This window comes from Nyctereutes procyonoides, unplaced genomic scaffold (assembly GCF_905146905.1).
Source record: "Nyctereutes procyonoides isolate TBG_1078 unplaced genomic scaffold, NYPRO_anot_genome, whole genome shotgun sequence".
Taxonomy (NCBI): domain Eukaryota; kingdom Metazoa; phylum Chordata; class Mammalia; order Carnivora; family Canidae; genus Nyctereutes; species Nyctereutes procyonoides.
In genome coordinates, this window is record NW_026575118.1 from 595,757 (window position 1) to 615,223 (window position 19,467).

The 19,467-nt window shown below is 43.9% G+C and overlaps 1 protein-coding gene across 4 annotated transcripts in view; it reads right to left on the reverse strand.

Annotated features, from left to right (window-relative positions):
- SLC16A12 (solute carrier family 16 member 12) overlaps positions 1-18,897 on the reverse strand; it is a 78,850-nt gene extending 59,953 nt beyond the window's left edge. For 2 of the 4 annotated variants that reach the window (XM_055334445.1, XM_055334449.1), the window contains exons 1-3: positions 18,807-18,897; positions 18,285-18,354; positions 10,401-10,687 (exon numbers count right to left, since the gene is read on the reverse strand). The gene's annotated coding sequence lies outside the window, so the exon portion shown is untranslated. The remainder of the gene's footprint in view (positions 1-10,400; positions 10,688-18,284; positions 18,355-18,806) is intronic. The other 2 variants (XM_055334447.1, XM_055334446.1) reach the window with 2 other exon arrangements.
- Between the last annotated feature and the right edge of the window lie 570 nt (positions 18,898-19,467).

The window sequence follows — 19,467 nt, forward strand, 5'->3', positions numbered from 1 at the left end:
TTTTATTTGGAGTCAGTCCTTGGAGAAATTTTTTCTATATTATATATATGTATGTAAGTATGTCTTTTTAAAAACAAAACTGAGACTTCACATCTATTACAATGACTATTATAAAAAACAAAACAGAACAAAATCAGAAAATAACAAGTGTTAGCAAGGACACAGAGAAAATGGAACCCTTAGTGCATTGCTGGTGGGAATGTAAAATGGTGCCGCCTCCATTGGAAATGATATGACAGTTCTTCAAAATATTAAAAAAAAATTATCATACAATTGACCAATTCCACTGCTAGATATATACCCCCAAAGAAGTGAAAGCAGGGATTTGAACAGATATATATTCATCCATATTATTCATAGCAGCATTATTCACAATAGCTAAAAGGTAGAAGCAACTCAAGTGTTCAGATGAATGAAGAAACAAAATGTGGTACAGATACACAATGAAACATTACTCAGCCTTAAAATCAAGGAGGTTCTGACACATTTCAACATGGATGAACCCTGAAGACATTATGCTAAGTGAAATAAGCCAGTCGCATAGAGACAAATATTATCTGATTCCACTTATACGAGGTACTTAGAGGAGTCAAATTCATAGAAACAGAAAGAACAGTGGTTGCCAGGGGCTGGATGGACAAAGAACGGGGAGTCATGGTCCAGTGGGTATGGAGTTTCAGTTTGAAATGATAAAAAAAAAGTTCTGGAGATGGATAGTGGGGATAGTGGCTCAACAGTATATGAATGTTCTTAATGCCACAGAACTATACTCTTAAAATGGTTAAAACAATAAATTGTACCATATATATATTTATTTATTTATTTATTTATTTATTTATTTCACCATACTTCAAAAAAATCTAAAACTTATCATTTTATCTGTAATTTGTTCTTTTCACTTAGTTTGATACCATGAATGTTAACAAATATACTCTGATCATTCTGATAGCTACAAAGAATTTGTATGACTGCACCATGATTGATGTCACCAATCCTCTGTTGGTGGACAGTCATATTGCCTCTGATTTTTCTCTCGCAAAAAGATGTTGTAGGATTTAATCATGTGACACATCAGGTCACACTACATTCCCAATTAGCCTTCCTTGGGCTATCCATGATCATTCACAAATATTCTGAAAACCTTACACTTCAGTCAGAGAACCTCCTCTTTGCTCACGATCAAAAATATGTATTAAGTATGAGTACCTTTAATATATTAGAATTATTCATATTTGTTATTAACTATAATTTAAAATATTCAGTACCTGTGTACTTTCAAACTTACTACAGAAGAAAAAAGTGAGACAAGTTACTAATTGAACATGACACCATGGGCGATATTCAAAATATTTAACAAAAGGCTGTTAGTGGCACCAATCCATCAGAAGAGAGGCAAGCTGAACAATGGGCCAGCCAGATCAGAGCTATTAGCCTGGCTTTTAGCCCTCCCAACCCCAAAGAAACCATTAAACTAGGAGTATGAGGTTGAATGGGAGTTCTAAAGTAGAAGTTTCTGAAGAGCCCCTATCTTTTATTGGTTGCCCAGAGGAAGAGGAGCATATTTGGAAAAAAGAGGAGCAAAACTCTAGACTGGCAAAGTGCGACATCCTGGGACCCTGATGTGGAGAGACCGGGGCTCTGTTGGTCTAGAGCCCAGGAGAGATCTGGTGTCCAGACGTATACTTGGTGTTGGGGCACAGCAAAGGTCATGGAGATATTACAGAACAGGCCTTTCAGACTTCTGTGGGTATCTCCTTAATTGCAGATTCAGATTCAGCAGATTCAAATTTCTGACAAACTCACAAGTGAGGCCTATGCTGGTCCACAGACCTCAGTTTGAGGAGCAAGGTATCCTGATAGTGGGTGGAAGAGAAGAGAGAGCAGACTCTGAGGAACGCCAGTCTTTCAGGGAAGGTTAGAAAAAGCAGAGGCTGCAAGGAAATTGAGAAAGGTAAAGATAAATCCAGGAAAGCACGGGTCAGAGGTCCGAGAAGAAAGGGAAAAGCTTATCAAGCCTATCGACAGATCAGGTAAGACCCTAAGAAGAGGCACGGAGCCTGTCCTAGTCTGCTCAGGCTGTCCCCACAAAATACCACAGTCTGGGTTGGCTTAGACAACAGGGATTTATTTCCCTGGAGTTCTGAAAGCTGGAAGTCCGAGAGCAGATTGCCAGCCGGGTGGGGCTCTGGTGAGAGCTGTCTTTGTGGCTTGCAGAGGGCCACCTTCTGGCTGCGTGCTCCCACGGCCTCCCTCGGCTCTTATCTCCCTTCCTCTTCCTCTAAGGATACTAATCCCATCCTGGGGCTCCCTCCTCAGGACCTCATCTAGACTTAAACCTCAAAGGCCCCCTCTTCTAACACGGCCCCATTACGTGTTGGGGCTTCAATATATGAAGGGGAGAAACAAACACTGGCCTTCTAAAGTACCCACGGGACTTTGTGTAGATGTAAAGGTGCCCATGAGATGTTTGGCCACGGTTTCAGTGGGTGATATGATCACTTGGGGCGCACGGATTCACTAGAACAACCCAAGGCACTTCTGTAATAGGTGTGGTCATAAGGGCTCGCAGGTCCCCCCAGTCGAAAACGCTCCAGGTTGGGGATGCTGAGACCCTTGCTGGGCAGGATTGCTGCCTCCCGGGTCAGCACAGCACCCCCGAAGTGCGAGAAAAACAGGAGCTCCCAGGCACACATGCCAACAAGCTCCCAAGACAGGAATCCAGCCCATACACATTCATGTCCTTAGTACCCGCTAAATTGCTAAAGACAGTCTCTCAAGGACAGAGGTCTCTTAATACCTGCCAGCAGCCAGCATTTTCTCTCTTCAAAACTATCAATCTGACCTCACTTTGTAAGCCCAGCAGAAGTTCCGTTTGTGAAAATGAGATAAAAGTACAGTCACAGATGCTTCCTATCCCCATTTTCCCACAAGCTCAAAGGAAAGGCATGGTTTCCCACAAGCTCAAAGAAAAGACATGGTTTCCAAGGTCCAAGCTCCGAGCTTGTTATTCTAGTGACTTCATCAGAGCTACACTGCTAGGCAGAAAACCAGGCCCACGAGAGGACTGCTCCCTGTCGGGGGTGGGGGTGGAGGTGTTAGGGCTCAGGGATGGGGGAGCCCGGAGCCAGGGAATCCGTCCTCTGTCCTCCGGGGTGCTCAGAAACTGCACAAGTCATCATCAAGCAGTCGTCACAATCAATATGAGGACAGGTGGAATTTTTCACAATGCTGCATTTTCCACGAAATAGCAAAACTAGAATGAACTAAACCAGGGCTGCCTTGTAGAGCCACTAATATTTTAGAATTGTGGTTATTTGGCAAATTAAGACAACAGAACAAGCAGAAGGCTGAGGCTTATATTGTAGTTACAGTCATCTCACTTATCCAGAAACATTGGCCATGTGAAAGGGCCTCAAAAACGAATAGAAAGAATGTTCTTAATTTGGCGAGATCCAGGCCACTCCCTGTTAGATCACATTCACGCTTGAGCTCCTAAAGACCGGGGATTTTGCAACCTCTGGTTTAAGTGCCATGACCAATCATTTACTTATAAACGGATACTGTAAATAACTGATAAGATTTCTTGTAGGAATATATGTATTCTCTCTGTGATCTTGTTTCTACAAGTTACTTGCTTAGCACCCTGTTTTTACCTGGCAAAGTGAATGCCTACCTTGTTTCCTTTTTTTTTTATTTCATTTTTTATTTTTTTTAAGTTTTTTTTAAATTTTTATTTATTTATGATAGTCACAGAGAGAGAGAGAGAGAGAGGCAGAGACATAGGCAGAGGGAGAAGCAGGCTCCATGCACCGGGAGCCCGATGTGGGATTCGATCCCAGGTCTCCAGGATCGCGCCCTGGGCCAAAGGCAGGCGCCAAACCGCTGCACCACCCAGGGATCCCCTTGTTTCCTACTCAATTATAAACTCCTTTAAACTTGTTATTAGGGCAAATTGGCTGAATCAAGCTGGAAAGGGTAATTTTAGCTCAGTGCATGGTCTTTGCCCTTGGAAAGTTCTCCAAACTGAAGAGGAAGACAGTGAGTAACTGTTTTAAATCCCCGCATACTACTTGGCAAATGACAGGAACTAAGTGGCGCTGTAGTTTCCCATTTGAATTGTAGCACTTCTTCTGGGTCAACATTCTGGCCAAGTTACAAGAGTTTTGTGGCCAATCTGATATTTCCAATAAGGGTCAGGAACCCACTGAATCCATGATAGGCAAACAGTTCTTGACAAGGCCTAATTCAAGAAAAATTCAAATGTTTAAGAGCCTTTTTTTAAAAAATTCAAAACGAAAATCCTATTGGTAGAAGGGGGAGGTTAGAAATATCAAATGTAAACCTGATTCACTCACATGTAGAATTTAAGAAATAAAACAAATGAGATTGGGGAGGGGGGGAGGGAGAGAGAGGCAGGCCAAGACACAGACTTTTAACTCTAGAGAACAAACTGATGGTCACCAGAAGGGCAGAGGGTGGGGGGAGGGGTGAAACAGGTGATGGGGATGAAGGAGGGCACTTGTGATGAGCACCAGGTGATGTAGAGAAATGTGGAATCACTATACTGTACACCTGAAACTAATATAACACTGCAGGTTAAGTATATTGGAATTAAAATAATAAAAAAATAATGTAAATCTGAGATGTAAGAGAAAGTAGGAGAAGCAGTATGCCCTCCCGTTCCCTTCTGTAAAGTCTGAATTATTTTAGAGATAATTTTGAAAATTTAAATCTAGAAAAAGAAGCAAATAAAGAAGGTGCTATTTGTTTTTTTTTTTTTTAAAGATTTTATTTATTTATTCATATGAAAGACACAGAGAGAGAGGCAGAGGGAGAAGCAGGCTCCATCCAGGGAGCCCGATGTGGGACTCGATCCCTGGTCTCCAGGATCACGGCCTGAGCCAAAGGCAGGCGCCAAACCGATGAGCCACCCAGGGATCCCCAAGAAGGTGCTATTTGAATGTAGAAAGATCTGGGTTGAAATTCAGGCTCTCCCACTGATTTGCTGTGTAACCAGGTAGGAGGGGCGTCCTGGGATCTCCAGTTTCTACTGCTGCCCAGGGTGGTACGGGCCCTCCCCCAAACAACTTGTCACTGCCAGAGCACTCTCTGTGTCCCCCCGAGTCCTGGTCACACTGTGTGGTCTACTGATGGTCCCCTCCAGAGTCCCACTCTTTTGCTTCTTCCTATTATCCCACTTGACACACTTGTGTTTAAAATTAGCTGAGGAGGGGATCCCTGGGTGGCGCAGCGGTTTGGCGCCTGCCTTTGGCCCAGGGCATGATCCTGAAGACCCGGGATCGAATCCCACGTCAGGCTCCCGGTGCATGGAGCCTGCTTCTCCCTCTGCCTATGTCTCTGCCTCTCTCTCTCTCTCTCTGTGACTATCATAAATAAATTTAAAAAAATTAAAAATTAGCTGAGGAAATGTACACTGGGTGTTATTCTGTATGTTGGCAAATTGAACACCAATAAAAAATAAATTTATTATAAAAAAAGGAAATGTACAAAGGACAAAATATAAATACAATTTGTATATGCTATGGTTGCAGCTACAATTTTTAAAAAATCTATTTAAGAATAAGGACAGTTCCTTCCTCTGACTTTCCATTGCTCACATAGCTTTATTCATCAACATATCTGATGGGGTAGGGAGAGGTGGGAAGAAGCATTTTTTAGGAACCGTTGAGAGAATTACAAGGGAAATCAAGTCATATGAATACAAGTCTTCATATTTCTACCACAACGCCAAAACAGATTCTCCATATTCATACTGCATCAGCAAAAAAACCCAGTATATCTCACTTCATTGTCTGCAACAACCTACTTGAATATTGTCTAAGAACAGAGTTCCCAGCATGAGAGCCAGAACTATGAATAAAAAGCAGATGTTAAAAAAAAAAAAAGCAGATGTATATCAAAGATAGACCTTCAGGGAGTCTGTCTCTTCAGGGAGACCTTCAGGGAGGCAGACCAAGAAGCCTCAAGGGCAGTAACTCACATTAAGGAAAGGATGAACCAAGATGGACTAGTTTCTCCCCAGGACTTTACGAACCAATGAGAAGGAATTGACATAGGCGGGATTTCCTCAAAATCCAGCATAGGCTGAGCCACAGAAACACTGTTTTTATTATAATTGCAAGGGGGACCTGGGAAAATGTAAGTTGGATGGGGTTTTAGAACAGTTCAAAATATTTTATGATCCCAGACAGATAAAATATAGTAGAACGAGAAAACGCATAATCCCCAAATAACTCTAGTGTGTCATTTTCACCATTCAAAAACCTTCCATGTGGCTCAGCAGTTTAGCCCCGCCTTCAGCCCAGGGCATGATCCTGGAGATCCAGGATCGAGTCCCACATCAGGCTCCCTGCATGGAGCCTGCTTCTCCCTCTGCCTGCCTCTGCTTCTCTCTCTCTGTGCCTCTCATGAATAAATAAATAAAATCTTTAAAACAAAAACAAAAACCTTCCATGAACCAATCGGGCAGTCCATATAAAAAGTTTCAAACCCGTTGGCCTAGATTCTCCCTTTCAGGGGAACTATCTTAAGGACAGAACCCAAAATATGGGAAAAGTTCACAACAATATTCAAAGCAGGGTAATTTGCAACAACAACAACAAAAAATGACGCCCCACCACCTACTGACTTCACCCACCACCTCCTGACTTCATTACCTGATGGATCTCATGACCACTAAGCCTCAATACAAATGCAAATCCAGGCTTGACTTCTTCATGAGGCTCAGAGACAATATAGACAAGCATCTAATAAACATTTGTAAATCCCTCTAATATTGCTAAAGCATAAATATACAAAAAAACTTATGTTTGGGAAATAAAGGAACAAGGAAAAGAAGAGTATCAAATATTCTAAAAGCACTTGTACACCTGTGTATTGCAAATCCCTGGCGAGGTGAGCCCTGAACTAGTTCGCTAAAGACCGTCATCGGCAGACAAGGGAGCAGGAGCAATTGTCAGAGGCCCCATAGCCAGCTTCCACTACTGGGTCACACAGGCCAAAAAAACTGAAACGCATAGGTGAACTGAGCACCACCCCCTTCTCTGTCCCTAGCCTTACAGTTCCAGATCTCAGCTTAACAGAGATCAGAAATAAAGCATTTAGTAGAATGCCTTGAGTATGATGGTTGCTTAATATGTGTTTAGTGAGTAATAAAGAAAATGCATCAAAGCCCATAGCAAGAGCCTGGATCACATAAGTGCTCAGTAAATGGAACTGTTATTCGCATCATCATTATCATCATCATTGCTAAATGACAAATTAACTCCTTAACATTTATATAAAGTGTTTTCCAGACCACGATGATCCTCTAAGAGAAAACAGAAGCTCACAGAAGCCGGTGATTTGCCCGAGTTCATATTGCCAGCAAATGCTGAAGTGGGGCTTGACCGCCATCCGAGGCTTGTTACCCTTGAAAACGCTGGAAATTTATAACCATGGCCTCAAGCCTTCTATCATGGACGTGATTCCCAACATCCAGTCCATCCCAAGTGGTTAATCAAGAATTACAGCAATCCTGTTGGGCCTGCCAGTCATGGACTGATTTAAGGAAAGGGCAGTGACCCCATCTTTGCCAGGGATAAGGAAGTCTTTTGGGAGCTTCTGGGAAAGATTTCCTCACTACTGAGAAGGCACGAAGATGCAGCTTCTCCCCCTCCCCTGGATGTTTCCTATCTCCTTGTGACTCTTTGAATAATTGTAGCCATCTGGGAACTACAAGGGCAATCAGGTTGAGAATGAAACCAACACATGGCAGGGACAGAGCCAAGAGAATCACAGAAAAATAACATCAGAGCCCAAATGTTCTGCTCCCAGACTTTCTGCTAAATGAAGAAATCCTTTTACTTGCCAGTGAAGCCAGTCCACGTTGGGGTTTCTGTTCCTTATACCCCAGAACAGCCTACCTGATTCACTATCTACACATGTCACTCACATGCATATCATGCCCAGCACACATATTCTGTCCCTAGGCAGTAGTTCCATGTCTTCACGTGTGGGGCTGCTGAGCTTACATCAGATCTAATTTTGATTTCCTGAAATCCTGAATGGGCAGAAGAGAAAAGCAGACAGTGGTATGCACAGCTGTGGAGGCAAAGACACCACACTGAGTCCTCATTTAAGTTTCTGGCCTCTCTCCCATGACCCCCACCTCCACAGATCACAACAAAGCTCAACAGCTGGAAGCCTGATGATCTTCAGTTGCTTCTCTACCCACAGAGTGCTGTACTGCACATTCCCAGAGAAAAGAAAGATGGGGGAGAAGGAAGAAGAAGAGGAGGTTTCATCTGAGCACACAGTCCTTTCTTTCCATGGTGATAATGATGATTTAGCTAAAGCATCTGAAGTTGCTTGTGAAACGTAGTTTTTGCCAATGGATACTTGCAAGTTATTTTTTCAAAAGCTACCATGCAAAATAGAAGCTATTCAACCATTTTTTTGACAATGTTCTATTGAGACTATGAGAAATTGAGAACATTTTTAGACAATGTTCTATCAGATGATATTTATTGCATGCCAGAGATCAGCCAACCTTTTGCATCTTTTCCGAGAACCATAACATGCTTGGGTTGTAGCTTTCTAAAGTCCAGAGCAGTCCTTAGGGCTACTGGGCACCATCTCCCAACAAGAATCAGAGTATAGTAAACACGTGCCCAACATCTCTGTCAATCTCAGCCTCAATCTTGACCTCATCACATCCTATAAGATTCACCTCCATTCAATTTCAGCCATGTATTCCCCAAGTCATCAACCAATGGTCACCTGCACCAATCCTCACTTTTGAAATCTACGGTAGTTGTGAGATGTTAGTATCCCTCCCTAACCCCAACCTTCTCTCCTCCACAATTCCCTAACTCTTCTTGCACCTGGTTTCCAACCTCCTTGAGCTCCAAGGCCCCTGGCCTCTCCCATTCCCTTAGCTTGCCTGCTCCTTAGAGACTGGAGCTTGTTCTCCATCATGTCAATTGCTCTCTTTTTGACACCCCCACTCCTTCCAAGCCACCAATCCCCAATTTTGAATCAATCTGATCATCCAAACATTTCAGTTCCTATAACTGGTAAGGCAAGTTTTGCTAGAGGAAGTCTCTCAACCTTGCAAATTAAAGGCGCAGTGATGATGTCCAACCCAAACTAAATGCGTGGAGTGACTCAGCAGCAACACTTGTACCTGTTCCACATGCACACTGCTTATTCAAGATCTTAAGTACTCCACGTACTCCACAGCAGGATGGGGACCAGCTTGAAAGGCATCCTGGTCCGGCCTCTGAGCAGCTGCACAACCTCCGGCAAGATGCTTAGCCCATCTCTGCTGTTGTTGTCTCATTTGTAAAATTAGGATGATCACTCCATCCTCACATGACTGTTGCAAGAACTCAGAGAGTTAACATACATAGTGGTTTTCAACAATGCTTAGAACATATAAAATGTCCCCAAGATGCCAGTTACTAGTTTGTACAGAAAACATGGGCTGTTTTTTTTTTAGGATTTTATTTATTTATTCATGAGAGAGACACACAGACACACACAGAGAGAGAGAGAGACAGGCAGACACAGGCAGAGGAAGAAGCGGGCTCCATGCAGGGAGCCTGATGTGGGTCTCCAGGATCATGCCCTGGGCTGAAGGGCTGAAGGCGGCACTAAACTGCTGAGCCACCCGGGCTGCCCACGTGGGCTGTTTATTTTCCATTTTTTCCTTCAGCTTTATTCCTCCAGTTCATCCCTATCCACATGCATCCTTAATCCCTTTTGTTCCCTTGACAAAGAAAGACGCTCCCTTTCGTATTTAATTTCTCAGGTGAGTCTCCCCTCTCCTGGATTCTCTATTTTGAACCTAGACCTTTACACTGGATCCTCTTTAGCCTATAAATTTCTCCAAATATCTCTCACCTTGAAAGCAGGAAGGAGGAATGCAAGAGAGGAAAGAAGGGAAGAGGATTGAAGACGGGAAGACGGCCCCACACTGGTCAACCCTGCTTGCCTCCCAGCAGCCCTCACTTACCTTCTTCCCTTCACAATCCCAGCCTCTTAAGGACCCGTCTACACTCTCCTCATCTCTTTTCTCATTCCCACCTCAATGGAATGGAATTTGCCTCCATCCTCCCCTATACGCCACCCAAGCTGTTTTTAAGCACCAGTGACTCCTAACTGCCCGCGGTAACTCTGCCATCTTTCATCAGTTGACCTCTCTGTAGCATCTGGCACTCCCTCATTATTGAAACTCTTTCTTCCTTGAATTTCCATGACAGGAGCCTTCCCTATTTATTCTTCTTCCCTATAGATCTACACTTCTTGCTTTCATTTGCTAGATCCTTCTTTCTCTGACCACTCATTAGATGTTCTGTCATTGACTCATATATTCAACAAACATATGGAACACTTACCACATCTCAGGTACCATGACAGCTGCTGGGCCGAGCGAAGCAGCAACAGTTGAAGCACAACTCCAGAAGGCACTCTTCCCAGTGAGGCGCATCTACTCAGACACATGAGTGGTGCTTTCTGGAACTGCACAAGGATTTTATCTCTGACCCATCGCACGTCTCTCTATAAACACTCTCCCTGATTATTTCCAAACACAGGACTTGAACCGCGAACAATGGCAGTGACATTGGAAAGAAGACATCGTCCCTGCCTTCTCTGTTGGTCTAGAAAAAGATCAGCATGTAACCTGAGGGAAAAAGAAAGGTACAATGACCAACATGTGCCCAGGGTATAATGTGAACATACCCTAATGATTCTCCACAATTTTTTGACCCATTTCACACTTCATTCTTTCTATGTTCCTTGGGTAATTACACCCAATTATGTCTCGTTCGTCCAATCCTGTCATGTTCAACTGAGCCTATTAGCTGATGATGTCCACACTTGGATTGCTCGCCCAGAATATCAAATTGCCTATCAGACATCTCCACCAAATGCCCTAAAGGTCATCAAGCACCAAGAAATATAAATAGGAATAAAGTAGAAGTCTTCATCATGAGGCAGGAACCTTACTCCCCATCTGTACCATTTCAACAGACCCCTACCTCGTCACCTTCTTGGACCTTTCTTCAAGCCTCATTCAGAAATGTGTGTTTGAGACACAAGCTAATTTTATCACCAAACCCCCATTCCCACCCCCACTCCTCTGTTTAAAAGCCTTCAAGAACTCCTCTTAGCAGCCAAAGCAAAACCGAAACTCCTCTGTGTGGTACATCAAGACCCTGAATGATCTTGCTCCTGCCAGTTCCTCTGATCCCATCTGGCTTCCAGCCACATGTTCGCCCTGCAGGTCAGCTACACCTAACCCCCCTGAAGAACCACATGAGTCTTTCAGTGCCCAGTGTTACTTTCCTACCTCAGCGCCTTTGTACAAATTGTGCCTGCTGCCTAGAACGCCCTTCCTCAGGTTGTTCACCTGAGGAAGCATTAAGTACCTGACAGCATTAAGTACCTCTGGCTCTGAACCAAAGCAAGTGGTCACTTAGGTGACTCATCACCATGCCCTAACTACTTGTCCACACATCTGCCTTCCCTAGGAGACTGTAAACCTTTGGTTAAGACCCTGTCTATTCCCTGTGGGCCTTCAGCACCTGACACAGTGTCTAGTACATGCTGGGTACTCAGCAAACATTTGCCTGATGAAAAGGTAAATTCACTGAGTTATTTTAACTTTGCTTAATCCCAGTATTTTTTTATTAGAGGCTTTAAAAGTAACTAATTCTATTTTATCTCATTCAAATGTCTCTTCCAAGCTTAAAACTAACAAAAAATTTTTAAAAACAAAACTGAAACTTTACCTTAACATGGCCTGTATTTGCTGCTAATTAGATATATGATCATGCAAAAATTTGTAAAGAAAGCAGAATGTGCCAGAATGATTCTGAAATGCCAACTCAGATGCATCAGCTATTCAACGTCATTTGAAATTTTTTTAATTTTTAAAATTTTATTAAGTAGGCTTCATGGAGCCCAACACAGGGCTTGAACTCACTACTCTGAAATCAAGACCTGAGCTGAGATCAAGAGTTAAATGTTTAGCCAACTAAGCCACCTAGGTGCCCTCTAATGAAATTTGAAATTTTAATTAGACCTTAATTTCTCATAAAATTAGAATATATGGTTATCTAGAGTTTATCTTTTTTTAAAGCTTTTTAAAAAACAGACTTTATTTATTCATAAGACACACAGAGAGAGAGAGGCAGAGACACAGGCAGAGGGAGAAGCGGGCTCCATGCAGGGAGCCCGATGCGGGACTCGATCCTGAGACTCCAGGATCACGGCCTGGGCCAAAGGCAGGTGCTCAACTGCTGAGCCACCCAGGTGTCCCTAGAACTTATCTTTTTTGAATGTGGAAGGAATCAAATGAAAGAAGTAAAAACAAGAGGGAAAAATATGTGGTGCTTAATTTTTTGATTCAATGACCCTTATCACTGGAACTCCCTAACTATTAAGTAAAATATTTTTGCCAGTGTCTTATTTATGAACATTTATTTATTCTTTACCATGGTACTTTGATTTTTTTCTGAGAGGGTTTATGAGTTTATAAATTATGTTAACAGGCTGTTGCCTTTTGAGACTTGTAACAAATTTGCAAACAGCTGGCCAGCATTGAAGTTAGGATCTGTGTCAAAGAAACAAAATAAAGCTTCAGACCCCTTGGAATGGGGACTTACCTGAGGTCTCACTGCGACCATACTCAGAACCTAGCAGTCACCACTTTAGTACCACAAGTTTAGAATGAAGACCTGGAGTGAGGTACGGGGGGTGGAGTCCATGTTTTTAAAAACCAAGAAACCATAATGCTTCTTAATAAATCACTGCATGCCAGAAACACAGCAATGGCTCTCTCAGTACCAAATCCATGAGGCAAACACTCAAGTCTATCTTCTCGTTCTGTACATCAATACACATATAGAAGGAGCCCTCTAGGATGTAGGGTATTCAAAGAAAGAGAAAACTTCCTTGGCTGCTTTCCACAGCCTATGCTCCAACCCTACCCCATACCCCCACCCCCACTTGTATACACTCAGGCTCCAGTTCTTTTGACAATTATGCCCAAGCATATGTGGGGAAATAGCAAACTAAAGAGAAAACTTTATTGACCAAAATGTGAGTACAGAGGGTACCTGACCCAGCACAGCCATTCTTCAGAATTTTATCTTTGACTCACCACACATCTCTCTATCAACACTCTCATTGGGTGGTTACCTCCATACACACAGGACTTACACTGACTCTCTATGCTAATAACTCCCAATCTATGCTTCTTGCCCAGAATATCTAACTGCTCATTTGGCTCTCTCTCAGGCACAGAGGATATAAAGTTAATAAGACCAATGTCTTCCCATGCATTTTCAACACAGGTGCACAGTAGTATTTTGAAATAATTAGCAACTACCAGAATGACATAACCAAATTTGGCAGGGAAAGGGAAACAGAAACTTACAAACACGTGGCCCAATCATTTACAAACCTATTTTCACCAAGAAATCCACTGTTCAGATAAAATCTTACTTGGAAACCCAAAATGTGAAATCTAGAATAGCACACCTGCTCAGGTTACAGAAGAGATCACCATAAAGAACCCCACACTGGATGAAGGACATCTTTCCCCGCATTGTCCCCATGTCCCTAACAGCTCCCGAGACTCTTTGAAAACTCACAGAAATCTGCAAAACAGAGTTCAGACTGGTCAAATCCATCACAGTGCTACTCTTAATACAAAAACCAAAAGTGAAAATACATTTGGGGATATCTAACTGGTAACAAGGGCTAAGAATTCCCATTACTATGTAAAATAAGAACAAATGTCATTAAAAACAAGATCACTTCTAAGAAGTCCACTAGATCAGCATTTTTCACTTTGTCTATCACAGTACCACATTTCTCAAAGACAATAAAAGTACTTGTACCTTAAAGTTACTTGTGGAAAAGCCTGAGTACAAAATCTTTCTGTATTTTAATATAGTTTTCTAATCTTTTACAGCTTTACCACATCTCAGCAGTAGTAAGCTGTTTGTTGATGTTGCCCTTTCTCTTTTTAGCTTCATTGTCTTCGGAATAGGGGTTGAGATAAAATTTCTATTTTAATCATTTTAAAGGCTACAGTGGTTTTTAGTGCACTCACATGTTATAAAGCCATCACCACCATCTAATTCTAGAACAAAGCCATCATCCCAAAAAGAAATGACGTGCCCATTGCCAGTCATGATCAATTTTCCTCGCCCCCACACCACGCCAACCACGGACATACTTTTGTCTCTATGGATTTGCCTATTGTGGACGTATCATACAATCTGTGGTCTTTTGCATTTGGCTTCTCTCACTTAGCATAATGTCTTCATGGTTCATGTTATATAGCATGTGTTGACATTGTTTTTCGAAATAACTTACTTTTATGCGCCTATGGCAATCAATTTAGTTTTTATAGAAAAGCATTCTTTGGCATTTACCTTATGTAAATGTATCATTGTATCACCTTATGTAATATTTCATTAAACTGCAAAATTATAATGGCCAGTGCTACTGGAATACACAGGACTATGAGCAAACACTACTATAAGTATGCACAAGAGCTCATAAAAAAGCAAAGTACACCAATTTACTGTGATGATAGCTATTTGCCACAGTGACCTCTGTGCTCTAAGCAACAACCAGGAGGGGTTTCAGAGGGAAGGAGAGTACTGGCTAACCCTGAGTTGTTGGTTGTTCTTTTTTCCTTTAAAGATTTATTCATTTATTTTAGAGAGAGAGAGAGAGAGTGGGTAGGGGGAGAGGCAGAGGGAGCGCGAGAGAGAATCCTGAAGCAGACGCCCGCTGAGTGTGGAGCCCGACGCAGGGCTCAAGGTGATCGGGTCCCCAAGATCAGGACCTGATCCGAAACCAAAAATTGGCCACTTAACCAACTGAGCCACCTAAACATCCCAACCCCGAGTTATTTTAGTGTGGGTCAGTACTCTGTTACCCAAGATGGAGGGCGAAGCATGCAGACAGTGCAGAAGTGATAAGTGTTTATCATGCAACCCAACACAGCTTTACCTGGCCCCTAAAAGGAACTCTTTGATAGTTCTTCAAAAAAAAAAAAAAAAAAAAGCAAAGGTACGTTCCCATAAAGACAGATATACCCTCCTGCTTCTAGGAAGCTTTACCACCCTACCTGTCTTTCAAGGAGAAGCTCAAGCATGTCTTCCCCAAACCTTGTACTCCTCACAGCATCCGCATGCTCTGCATGCTTTCTCTCCTCCCCTTTAATTTCCAAAGTACTTACCGACCTCATGGTGTTCACAACCTGTCTTATAGCTAGTCATACAATGTCTTTTTTTTCCCATATGAGGCTGTAAGCTATTGCAGAGGCAAGTTCTGTGGCTTTATAGCCCCTACTGCCACCAGCATGGAAAAAGAGGTGCTCAAAACCCCATCTTCATACAAATATATAAAATAAGGAGAAGTTCAATAAGTATTTATTATTTATTAAATAAACAAAGAAGGAGCACATTAAATAATTTATTTAGGTGTGTGTGACTTCCTACGTGGCTACAGCAGCTCACCCCATCCATCAATGTGGGATAAAAGAAGAGGGAAAGCGGAGATGAGCATCTGATGGGGCAACGTGGTGGCCAGCTGAAGGCAATCAACTAATCTGGGTCCCTAGCAGCCATCAGAAATCATGACTCTCGGGATGCCTGGGTGGCTCAGCAGTTGAGCATCTGCCTTTGGCTCAGGGCGTGGTCCCGGTCCAGGGATAGAGTGCCACATCGGGCTCCCTGCGAGGAGCCTGCTTCTCCCTCTATGTCTCTGCCTCTGTGTGTGTGTGTGTGTGTGTGTGTGTCGTGAATATTTTTTTAAATCTAAAAAAAAAAAAAAAGAAAAATCGTGACTCTTCTCCAAGTGTTTAACAGAGACCATATTCAAATAGGACCTTGTTAGATAATGACACTTTCTGACATCCTTTGATGTCGAACATATTAAAAACAGAAAAATCTTGGTACTCAAAATCTCCCAACATCAAATGTGGATTTGATTTTTTCTCAATTAAATTATTACACTCTACCACTTTAATGGGTTAGTTTTGAGATATCCTACCAAGGTTCTCAGAAGCAAATAGCTTCCAAATTAGCGATTTTTAAAAGCAAAGCAATAGGTTAGGTAAGGAATGCATAAACAACCACAAAAGCTGCACTGAATACTTTTTTTTGGCTGTATACGACTGAAAAACTGCCAAGTTCATTTTGATAAGCCTTTGTTAAAAACAATAAACATGCCTAAGCTTGCAAACCATGCCATTTTGAAGAAAAAGCAGTTGAGGGAACTAGAAAAATGCTTAAAACTGGAATGTCTGAATAAAACCTTCCGTGGTAACGGATTTACCGAGAAGCCACAACACTGTGAGGCCTGGGGATGCGGAGGGGAGTGGGGGACAGAATGTAAAGTGAGAGAAAATGAAAGCAGAACACCATCTTCATAAATAAATAAGAAGCTCCATCTCACACATTGGTACAATTACAGTATGCGACACTAACATGGCTAGCGCTAACACTATCAAGAACACGAATTCTCCCACACTTCATTAAGTTTAATGTCAGCACAATGATGTCCCTGCACTAAAGGAAATATAATTTAAGGGTCTCCAAATGAACATACATAAAATAGACAACTGTGGGACCCGCTCTTCATGTACAGGAGGATATACATTCATAGGAGTCAAAGTACTTTATATGAATTTCCTTCTTTTGTTTGTTTTCAGTGGTTATAAAATCAGCAGGGTCAGGGGATTGGAAGGAAGATAATTTGGAACATTTATGTTCATTTCCCCACTTTAGGCAAAACCAAAATTCTACCTGCCAAACAAAATCCAGAAAAAATTCCAATGAATGAATCACAATTTGAGCTCCACAGAAACAAACTTCGTTGCTGTGTTGGCGGATAGATCCCAAATGCCCAGAACAGCACCAGGCACATAGTAGGCACTATATAATATAGTAGGTGAATAAATATCTCTGTTAAATTGAACTAAACTGAAAAACATAAACAATGTGCAATGCCCAAAATGCTGAAGAAGTCAGCTTAGTGTTCCCATCTCAGCTCTAAGTTCATGCTGTTCAAAATTGCACACAAATGATCCTCATATAAACCCCTTTTCTCAAATTGGCCCCGAAGTCATACATTATACCTTTTACTCTAACCAGTCATCACCACAGGGAGCTGAGATTCTAAGGAGAGATGGAGGTAAACTGAGCCCACCTGTTTTGAGTACCTTTCTTCTCTGGATATTCATCTAGGATGTATCTGCATATTCATCGTTGTTCAAGAATGCAAATATTATTTAAAATTAAGGGTTTGTAATTTTAAAGCTGTACTACAGAGGTGGTTTGACTAAATCAACCTCTCAATTATTTCAAAACTCCACCAGTTAAAATAAATAAGAACAGGAAAATGATATCATTCCAGGTGATTCTACTTATATCCTTTTTGTTCAAAATGCCTAGAAGCAAGATGCTTTGAAAGCAGAACTAAGTGGAGAGGAGAAGGCCTGGACTGTGGTGTTGCTTCCATCACCAATGAACAGTATGAGTTTAGCCAATCCTTGCCAACGGGCATCTGAGCTTCCTGGCAGGCAAGGTAAAGGGTTTGAGTAGAAGATCCCTAAAACCCTTTTCAATTTCCAAGATCCTGTGATTATGCGACCAAATCTAGTCACTTATTTATGACTCTTTATTTTCATCATTTAATTTGTTAACAGACATACTTTGGGCACCTGGGGAGAGTCAGACACCATTAGACTAGTTTGGCATAAGGGGTGGGGGAGGGCAGGGAGACAAACTGCAGGATCCTTTGATGATTTTAAAAGCTAGTGATCTCAGGTATCTGCGGAGACAATGTGTTTCTAAATTTGTCAGGCCTTCCACCTCCAAGCAAATGGTGGGTACTCCTAAGGGGATGGGGTAACTGGATGATGGGCAGTGAAGAGGGCATCTCTTGATGGGATGAGCACTGGGGGTTCTACTATATGTTGGCAAATTGAATTTAAATTTAAAAATGTAAAAAAAAAAATTGTCAGACTTTGTCTTTCTTCTGGGTTAAGCTGGCTACGCCTTTAGAGTGCCCAGCTCTCAGCAAACAAGTTGGATGAAACAATTTGAGTCCCATCAGAATGGAATGGTTTAACCAGTGTTCTGGTAGGTTCCATCTGACTCAACATGGGGCGGGGGGCGGGGAGAGTTGTAAGATGGTCAGAAAGCGGAGTTGTGAACACGGAAGGCTGACCGAATAGCCCCAGGGCTTACCGGAATCGTGCTTAAAATTTTGCTTGCCAACGCTTGTCCGTAAGTCTGCACTACGGGGATCAGGGCCCTCCTTGAGGACAAGAGACGGAAGAGAAATTAAGTTCAGTAAATTGAGGGTTCTGAAGGCTGACGTGTTGTTAGCACATTACACACGATAAATAAAAATTATTACCTGAGGCAGAAGATTTAAAACATTTTTTTGAAAAAGACACCGACAGCCCAGTCCAGCGGAAAAGCAGCCTCTATCACACCGGGAAATCTGCCCTTGGAAAGCCCGGGGGGATCGGAGGCGCTTCCTCTGCAGCCACCTGCCCCGACACTGCTGGGGCGCGGGCCCGACACCCGCGGGACAGGTGGGCACAGGCCTGTCGGCGGCCCGAGGGGCCCCGAGCGCCCCCGCCGGCCCACGCCCAGCCCAGCCCAGCCCAGCCCGGCCCGGCCGCTGCCCGCTGCCCGCCGCCCGCTGCCCGCTGCCCGCCGCCCGCTGCCCGCCGCCCGCGCCCGCGCCCGCCGCGCCCTTACCTCGCGTGGACCGCTGGATCCCCGGCGGCGGCGCGCGGACATGCCCCCGGGCGCCCCCTTCCCGGGCCGCAGCCGCCGCGGTCCGCGCTTCCGCGGGGCGGGGAGCGCTCGGGGCGGAGGCGCCGGCGGGCTGGGGCGGGGGCCCCGCGGGCAGCGCGGGAGGGGGGAGCGTGGCGGGGCAGAGCCCGGCGCCCGGACTCGGAAACGCGCCGCAGGTTCGGCCCCCGCCCGCCAGCGCCGCGGCGGACCCTGCCCCGCGGGCCGAAGGGGCTTGTGGCGGGGATCGGCCCTCGGCGGGGCGCGCGGCGCGGGGCGCGGGGGACGCCGCGCGGTTCCGTGCCGGGCCGGCCGCGGCGTCCAGGGCCGGCTCGCTCTGGGACCGCCCTCCGCCCCCGGGGTCCGCCGTGACCCTTAGCAGCCGTCGGCGAGCGGAGCGAGCTCCGTGCCCTCCAAAGGAACTTCTCCCTGCGGGGTCGGCGGGCACGGGGCTCCCTTACACGTTGTCCTGCAGGGATGCGTCCTCCGCCGGCCACAGCTCGGGACACTGAGGCTCCAAAGTGTTCGTTTAAAGCGTTGGAGTTCGGTGGAGCTGGACTCAACGCTCCTGAAACGCTTGTGACCTTGAGCAAGTTAAGCCTCTGAGCCTCACTTTCCTCTCCTG